Source organism: Erpetoichthys calabaricus, chromosome 9 (genome assembly GCF_900747795.2).
Source record: "Erpetoichthys calabaricus chromosome 9, fErpCal1.3, whole genome shotgun sequence".
In the NCBI taxonomy this organism is placed as follows: Eukaryota; Metazoa; Chordata; class Cladistia; order Polypteriformes; family Polypteridae; genus Erpetoichthys; species Erpetoichthys calabaricus.
In genome coordinates, this window is record NC_041402.2 from 156,393,051 (window position 1) to 156,401,784 (window position 8,734).

Here is an 8,734-nt window from a genome sequence, read left to right on the forward strand (position 1 = left end):
GTGTGTTTATGAGTCCAGACTCCATCAGAGAGGGACCCTTCTTTGGACCATTTTCTCCTTTCGATATCCGTGGCTGCATTCTGTAAAGAAATAATTTAATTATCAGGGTCCTGGTCATTTCTCTGTTGGAATAAAGAAATTGGTGTGTTATTATATGCAGCCTCTTTAGCAAAGTGGTCAGCTAAATCATTCCCTTTGCTAGCAGGATCCTGTTTTCCTGTGTGAGCTTGACATTTAACAATCGCTAGCTCCGATGGTTTGGTTATAACTTCTAAAAGGGATTCGATCAATTTCTGATGTTGGATGGGTTTGCCAGTACTGGTCTTAAGTTGTGCTTAAAAGTTATCTATGCAACATACTTAAACACGTCTTTTCCTTCATGCTTATTATTAACAAGGAAAACATACGTGCTTGAACCTTTATTCGTATCAAGTGTGCTGACCACTGCGTCACCATGCTCTTCCTTTATAGTACCTAAAATACACAACTTCCATTCATATCACAATTAGACACACATTCATATCACAATTAGACACACACATTCATATCACAATTAGACACATTCCGCTTATCGCCAAAAAAACTTGTCTCCCTTCTCATGTAATATTATTAAAAGAGCATTTTCCCTTCAAACTTGATCAGGGTTTAAAAGGAAAAATACTTTTGTATATTTACAAGCCTTAAACAAAAGTGGAGACAATTCATTTGCGCTAAACCAATCACACAAATCGATAATTATCTTTTTCAGTTTTTTAGTTAGAGCTCTCCAGGACTGGTCTTAAATTCCCTTAGTTTCCATAATGTTCCATGATCATGGCAGACTCCAAAAGCATACCTGGAATCTGTATAAATTGTTACGATCTTCCCTTCGGACAGCTGACATGCTTGAGTGAGTGCTACGAGTTCAGCTGTTTTGTGCACTTAGCTTGATGAAATTTGATTTGCTTCCAGCAGGCGGTCCCCTTGGACCACTGCGTAACTGGTTGAGGGCGCTCCATTTTTCAATTGTAACATTTGACAAAGTACAGAGTACATTCTGATACTCATAGGGATCCCTTTAATACACTCTATAACACACAAAATCACCCAAAGCATTTTCAACACACTTCACCCCAGTATTATTCTATATTTACACTATATTTGGAAACAATGCAGCAAAGGAAACAGAAACAAATGGACTCTGAAGAAAAGCAAGTTCAACTCTTCAGGACAAACAAACATAAGAAAAAAGAAAAAGACAGAAGAAATTTCATGAGAACTACATCCGTGCTTGCTAATACAGCTTCTGTTGTTGCAGCCACAGCACGAAGACACGGAGGAAATGCTGCGGCCACTGGATCCAGTTTTTTAGAAAAAATAAGTCACCGGTCTTTGTTTATCTCCATGTTGTTGCGTCAGTACTGAATTCATAAATCCCTGCTTTTCGTCCACGAAACAAAGTGAATGGACGAGAAATGATCAGGCAAACCTAGCGCGGGCGCAGATAAAAGAGTAGCTTTGAGGTTACAGAGCCTTCTCAGCCAGTTGTTGCAACGGCTGTGCTCTTTCAGTAAAATTTAGAACCCACTGTCTGTAGTAGCCCAGAATACCTAAAACAGACATAACCTGTTGTTTTGTTTAGCTGCAGCTTAACCTTAGAAACTTTATGGCCATTTTCCCCCAGAAACAGCAACAATTTCTGAGTATCTATTGTACAATCTTCTTTCCGTAGCGCTACATATTTTTTCCATCTACATACTGTATCAATGTACTACCTTTTTCCGGCCAGACGCCTTCTAAATTTTGGGCAAGAGCTTAACCAGAAACACAAAGGGCTTCTCTGTATCCCTGAGGCATGACGGTCCATGTCCATCGGCGGTACCGCGGTTGACGAGATCGGGATGTACGGCGGAGATGCCAGCCTCTGCTTCGGGAGACAAAGGATATTGGGCACGGTGCGGGCGGAAGGAGGATTTCGGGTGGATCACCAGAGGCTCACAGTGGGCTATCCTTTGAAACACTACTTTAGTTATTAAATGGTCAGGAGTATCAAAAATACCCGGAGTAACTTGTAACCAGTCTGTTCTTTCAAGGCATTTTTCCACCCATGGTCCTATTTTCTCCCATTTAACAGTGTGAGATTTAGCTAAGGAAAAAATATGAGGCACTATTTTGCCAAGATAATATATGTGCTGTGAGCATGTAAAATGAACAGAAGCAGCTGCCTTTGTGGATGAAATAAAAACACAGTAGATGTGAAGGGTTTCGGGGCAAATACCAGAAGTAAGGAAAAATTCTAGCCAGGTGGTGTCTACTTCTATAGGGAAGTATTGGGCAAAATGTCAGGGGCCTGTAAATTGGGAAAAAGACAAGGGGAAAAAGAGTGTAGGGTTTTGTGGAGAATGGTGTGTAAAAGAGGGTTTGGGGTAAGGGGTAATTTGACACAACAACTTTAGGGTTGAACAAAGTATGTCCGCCAGGACGTGACTGGACTTGAAGAGGTTTTGATACTTGAAGAAGGTGAGGTTGTCCAGAAGCAGTAAGCACAGTAACAGTTTCGTTCGAAGCAGGGACCTTTGCCAGCAAGCGAGTGGCACCAGTATCGATTAAGAAAACAGTCTCAGTGCCATCAACGAACAATGTCAGTAAAGGATCAGTCTCTGAATTATGAGTGAGCAAAGGTAGTTGAAAAGAGTGGCTGGAGGTCCCAGCGTTTTCCTATGGCCAGTATTGTTAGTCAGGGGTGTCAGAGGAAACAGGTGGAATAAGGGGAGGTGGGGGCTGTTGCTGTCTGTGAGGGCACTCCCGACGAAAATGTCCAGTTTCACCACAGGCGTAACAAGAGTAGGAATTAACATTGGGATTAAAGGGAGAGGGAATAAAAGGATTCTTAGTGTGGTCAACAGGAGGAGCTCTAAAACCACCTCGTCCTCCTCCTCGTCCTCGTCTGCTTCTTTTTCCTCGTCTCCTTCTTTTTCCTCGACCTTGGTCAGGAGCATTCCTGGTATAATAGTTCATCTGTGTTGCCAATAATTTGGCATGAGAGTTCGATTCGGCCTGTTCAGCATGTCGTTTGACTTCATCAAACGTGGCACTTTCCCACTCAATACAGGAAGTGCAGACCTTGTTTTGTATATCAAAGCGCAAACCGGAAACAAAAGGCGGAACTGCAGCTCGGGTGCGGTCATCAGCATTTCCCAAGCCCGAGTGATTAGCCATAAGGTCTTGAATCCTATGTGCCCATTCATCAACCGTTTCGTGTCTCTTTTGTTTTGCAGCAGAAATAAGGGACCAGTCCGTTCCTTTTTTATATTTTTCTGCAATATTTTGTCTCAACGCCTCCCATTGTGGGTTAAATTCGCCTTCTCCACCTATCCCCTGTCCTAATGTCATTGCGGACACCCCTGCTAACAGTGGCCCATGTGGTCCCAAACTTTCGACGAAGTACCTGGGTCCATTCAGCAGCATTAGGCTTATACATGCTATCTAAGTGATCAAGTTGTTCAACAAATTTTAGTCCTCCTACTTCCTTTGGATCTGGAAGTGCATTCACGACATCTTTTAGTTCTTGGATGTCCCAATTCCGATGTATCATAACTGTTGTGGGATTTTGGGGTCCAGCTGGATGGGCAGGGTTATAATGGGATTGGGAACTTCTATTAAAGGGAAAGTAAGTGAATGTGAAAGATCAGAAGAGAAAAAAGTTGGAGCTGGTTTGTGAGTGGAGGTTTGACTTCGAGTGCATTTGGAGACGGGGGTTTGTCTAGTACAGGGTGGGTCATCACGATGGGTTGAGGGGTCATAGTGATCTGTGCCTGGGGAATCATCAGGGGAAACTTCTGCTAGTTGTAGTGCAGGGGGGGACAGTCGGAATGGGGAATAGAGGAGGGGATATAGAGGTGTCTGAGGTTGGTTCTGAGGAGGGGAAAAAAATAATAGGATAAAGGGGGTACTGCTTCTAAATTTCTATCGATTCGATACGGTCCACTATTATTTACATCTCCTGTCCCCTCTATCGGCCAACGCCCACCACTCTGTCTATTCCGTTTCTTACATGCCTTCTTGAAATCTAAACCTGTCTTCTTTTCTATAAATTTTCTAGGAGACCCATTTCTACGGAGCGTCTGTTGATCCTCCGAAAATAATTCTTCCAGCATTAATGATTTTGATCCCCCTGTGCGGCGATTAACAGGCTTACTGTTATAAATTCCCATTATATCCCCTTGCTCTCCCGGGTTCTGTATTTAATTTTCCAACTATATACTGATTCGCCTAATCCCTTGTACGTATGAATCAGCAAGGCATTAAGTGTGCCACTCACTAAACCTAAACTGTTCCCTTCTTAGTTTCAAGGGGAGACACCTAACTATCGGTACTGATTCAGTTCCCAGGAGAACACGGTTTTGTTGCTTATTCCGTATGTAGATTTATTTATTTTCCCATAGCGCTACATATCTTCCATAGCTACATATCTTCCATAGCGCTACGTATCATTCCGTTCCTAACAGCAATCCTGTAATCTGTGCTCTTTTCGGTTTATTTCCATACCACCCCGTTACTCGTCCCGTTAGCCTGTCCGCTCACATCCCTGGATTCCAGCTCAGGTGACTTCGTGTCCGATTCGGTTCAAGTCTCCATCACCTTAAGCAACCCGTTGAGATATGAGTATGACTAGACGGTCAACAGGAAACTCGCCCTCCCGTTATTTAGAAAATAAAAAATATTCGGAAATCCCCCGGTGCTTACCCCAGCCTGGAAGTGTGCAAGCTCTGTCTGGAAATCCGTTCAGTCACCGTGGATGTAGCAAAGAGGAGACCAGGGGCTCCTCACGCAAGAACTGTTTCAGGACAGGGCAGTCCTAACTTTTGCCGGAGCTGCATGCTCTGCTGCCGGATATCTCAAGTTAACGGCAGTCCGCTGTTAAGACGGATCACTGAAATGGTCTCGCCGGAGGAGTCGACCGGCCGTCTCTTGCCCCACGTTGGGCGCCAAAACTGTGGACACTTTTTGTGACTGAAGACAGAGAAGAAAATTAAAATTAGTCAAAAACCTTTTATTAATACATACCAGGCAAGGGTAAAATGTCAGAGAAACACAGTCCCAGGACACCGCGCTTCATCTGCCTCGAGCGCAGATGTCCTTGTTCTTTTATACCTTTCTAATCTCCTGATCGTTGACCACGTAAGCAAAAAATAGCATCCTGACTCATTGTACTTTTCCAATTTTGTAAAGTCATTACCCTAAAGGTATATTTTCTTGTCACACACATCATCAAAAGAAACTTCCAGAAAGTATACATGCTTTTTGTCACGCACGCCAAACACAAACAAGTTTCATCACTCTGTCCTATTTTCTATACACACATGCATTTTGTTCAATTACATCTTTTTATGTTTTCACACATAGCTGAACAGAAAGCAAGCCATGAGGTCAAACAAATTGAGAGACTGGATTGTGTCAACGGAAAGGAAAGGCTGCCTAAAATCCTGCAGCATTGAAGGTTCCCAAAAGCACAGTGGTCTCCATAATTTTTAAATCAAAGAAATTTGGAACAACCTGGAGGTAACATTTGCAGTCTGCAGATGGTCTGTTTCTGACAGTTTCCACACTGCAAAAATGAAATCTAAACAAGTGAAAAGTATTTACATCATGTTTTTCTCATTTTCAGAATTATTGACTTATAAAAACATTTGTATTTATGATTATTTAGCTTGAGAGTAAATTTTGCTTACACCATGGGCAGATTTTTTTTTTGTGTAGCTTTTTCATGTGCAATTTTTCCACTGCATCCACTTTCTGCACTCTTCTTGAAAGCCCACTGTTATGTGGGCATCATGTTTGCAGGCCGTCTGACCCATTGAAACCCCCAACACAGGAACCTAAAACCCCCTAAAAAACTGAGAGGCCCATAAAACCCTATCTCAAATCATGAATATCCATTAAGAAGATAAGGAATGCTTATAAGTATTGTTTCAAAAGCTAAAAAACAATTGTAAAGCTAATTTCAAGGAAAAGGGATTAAGGTTATATTAAGAAGTAAATTTTGGGCTAAATAGGCCTTACACATTTTGGTAAAATAAACACTTAGAAAAACTCCAGTATACACCTGACAAATGTACAAATGAGATCCTGAAATCTATTATCTGTTTTTATATCCTCCTAATAAAATTCTATGCTGGCATAATTTTCCATTTCTTTTATTGACAAAAATGGTGTGGTGTTGTAATATACAGTAGTCATGTGAAACTGGGAGGACTCATCTGTAGCTCCCATACAATATTGTCCTCCAGAGATGTGTGCTCTCCCCACTACCCTTCTCCTCCTATATTAATGACAGAACCTCTAAGCACCCCTCTGTCAAACTCCTACAATCATAATTGAACACTTAAGGAATGGTGAGGAGCATACCTATAGACTGGAGGTTGAGCAACTGGTAATTTGGTGTTGTCAGAACATTCTAGAGCTAAAACTGTGGAGATGACAGTGGACTTCAGGAAGGCCCCCCAGTATTACATCCCCTCTCCATACTTAGCAATAATGTGTCAGTTGTGGAAACCTTCATGTTTCTGGGATCATTAATCTCCCAGGATTTGACTTAGAGGACCACTATAATTTATATCATAAAAAAGACACAGCAGCAGATATACCTCCCGCAATAGCTGTGGGAGCTCAATTTACCACAGGAGCTGCAGATTCAGTTCTACACACAAATTATTGAATCTTTTTTAAGCTCATCCATTACAGTGCTGTTTGGACGAACAATTAAATGTGACAAGAACAGACTACAACATACAGATCTGCTGAACAAATCTGTAATATTCCAGAGTCATGAGGCAAGCAGTACAAATCATCACCAGCCCCTTACTCTCTACTCCCATCTGCCAGGCGCTATACATTAAACTGTGCCAGAATAAGCAGATGTACTATAAGAATAGTTTCTTTCCACAAGCCATCAATCTCAAAAATGGTTAACTCAGCTATCCTTGCTCAGTCTGGGTGACAACCCCTCCATCTCATATCTATCAATATTCTTATATATAGCTAATGCTTAATTCAATATTTATTTCAGTATTTGTTGCATCGCCTGGCACTTTGTATACATATGTTTACATTCATTGTCTTATACGAGGGCAATCCTAAAAGTAAGGTCTCGAAAGCGGTGGGGACGTAGAGAAACTGTTCGTACGGCTGTTGGCCACACTGTTGTGATTGGTGCTTCCTTCACTCCCAAACAAGCATGTGTGGCTTTGCTGGGATGCTTAATCTTGGCTTGGCAGCCCTTGAAAATGGAGCTCCCGTTGAACGCTACCGCCAAGTGCGAAGTTTGTCCAGGAGGCCATCAATTTCCGACGAGACAGTCACGAAGGTTGAGGAAAACATGCGTAAAAGATCGGCGGTTGGAACTTCATCACACACCCACCCTATAGTCCGGACTTGGCACCCAGTGACTACCACCTGTTCCCTAAGTTGAAAGAACATTTGTCCGGAAGGCAATTCTGCTCCGACGAAGAGGTGAAAGATGAGGTTCAACGCTTCCCGAAGGACATGGCGGCGAGCTGGTATGACATGGGTATTCTAAAACTACCACAGCATCTACAAAAATGCATCGACCGAAATGGCGATTATGTAGAAAAATAAATGTGTTTAACCTTTAAAATGATGTAAACATTACAGAAAATAAACGGTTGTTTGTATTTCTAAAAAAATAGGAGACCTTACTTTTGGGATTGCCCTCGTATTTACCTCAGGTTTGTGCTTGTAGTTGTGTCTATGTCTGTCATTTAACTGTACTTGCAAAGACATAAAGAAATGGAGTCAATTTCCTTGTATACAAACATACTTGGCCAATAAATGGGATACTGATTCTGATTCTTGAGGTGGGTTAGTGTGATGGCCACTGGTTTTCTGGTAGAATGGACATGGTCCTCTGATCTGATTGTGATCTGGTAGTGGTATTTCTCTTGTTCTTTTACTGCCAAAAAGGGTAAGAACTTCAAATCCTTTTTCCATAATTTGAGGAGCTCCTTTTTGAATATTTACCAGGCAACACTTGGCAATTACATTCAAACTCTGGAGTAGCACCACTGCTGTTCTTATTATGATGGCAAAATAGACAGTGCTGCATAGTGTGAATTGTCCTATGTTACGAAAGGAAGCAATGTGGTTTTGTACTAAAAATAAAACATATTGTACATATCATCATATCATGTTTATGAATGTAATTTTATTACTGTTATAGGTAGGATCATATTTTGGAGCAGCCTCCTGTGCTAATGTAGATTCAATCCAAAGTATAGGAAAACCCAAATTCATTCATTAGCCCCAATTTTCATGCCACATTTAACAATATGTCTTTTTCTTTTAGCCAATAAACAACCACAATTTACATTCCTTCACAAATTACCAAAATTTTCCAGCATAAAGTTTGTAATTGTTAAGTGCAAAAACTCTATGTGCCCATTGATTACTGTCGTTTCAAAAGATGAGTCATTTTGAAGAACTCTAATTTATTTAAGCATGGCAATCTTTACAATTTAATTAAGTTATTCCACCATTTCCATGCCTTATTGTCTCAGGTTAACATTTAGTTTAATTCCTTGTTAAAAATCTCGTTAAAAATCCAATTTGTTGGTGTAGTCAGCCCTGCTTCATTGGACTTGTACCCAGAAGACATTTTCCGTCTGTTTTTTTATTTTATTTTATTATTATTATTTTAATCTCCTTCAATACATATAAATTGAAAATGTATTCATTA